Source organism: Benincasa hispida, chromosome 11 (assembly GCF_027475165.1).
Source record: "Benincasa hispida cultivar pf3 chromosome 11, pf3_genome.v1.1, whole genome shotgun sequence".
Classification (NCBI taxonomy): Eukaryota; Viridiplantae; Streptophyta; class Magnoliopsida; order Cucurbitales; family Cucurbitaceae; genus Benincasa; species Benincasa hispida.
In genome coordinates, this window is record NC_143488.1 from 83,597,179 (window position 1) to 83,598,085 (window position 907).

At 34.8% G+C, this 907-nt stretch overlaps 1 non-coding gene across 1 annotated transcript; it reads left to right on the forward strand.

The window, feature by feature from the left end:
* LOC150032963 (small nucleolar RNA R71) lies at positions 1 to 107 on the forward strand. The gene has a single exon (XR_016524953.1). It is a non-coding gene; the product is annotated as a small nucleolar RNA R71 (small nucleolar RNA).
* Positions 108 to 907: the final 800 nt, after the last annotated feature.

Sequence of the window (907 nt, forward strand, 5' to 3'; positions counted from 1 at the left end):
AATCCACTGTGTGGGCAGTCGCGTACTAGTCTCTTGAATCTCGCCCATGCATCACTGAGCGATTCATCTTTTTCTTGTTCAAAATTGGTGATCAATTTCCTCCTTCTGGCATTCTCCATGGGAGGGAAATACTTCTTCATAAACTCCTCCACAACTTACTCCTACGACGTTATATCTCCTGGTTCGAGAGAGTAAGCCTATTTTCTTGCTTTATCACATAGTGAAAATAGAAATAACATGAGTCGAACCTCTTCTAGGGAAATATTAGGGAACACAAAAGTGTTGCAAATTTTAATGAAGCTTCGTAGATGGACGTGCGGATCTTCACCACGCCGTCCTACGAACTGTCCTGCTGTTTGTATCATTTAAATATTGTATACTCTCTAATTTACGTTTAATTTTGATAAATTTAAATGCTTATTTATAGCAAATATAATTAACCAAACCCTAAATTGAATTTGAACACTTCAAATTTAAAACCCTAATTTTGATTTTGAACATTTCAAATTTATCAATTCACTAATCCAAGGTACAATTTTACGAGCTAGTAGAGGGACCTTACGGACCGACAGATCATGAGATCCAATGATTTAAGATCAATCGGCTAAACTATTTAAAGCAAATTAATCAATATTTGTTAACTACCGAGACACATCACTATAACTCGATAGTTTCACTCTCCTCACTGTAGATATATTTCTATCTATTTTAACCATAATTAGTAAGTCGATCCTTCATAGATTATTCGTATTTAAACCTAGGTCAAAATTATCATTTTACCCCTATAAATACATCTTGCTTCTTAAGTTTCACTGATCCTCTATTAAACAATTGGTTTATAGTCCAATTAATAAACTATATCCCTCTCGGCCATGAGAGGGCGACGTCCCTTTGTTAAAAACTAGGA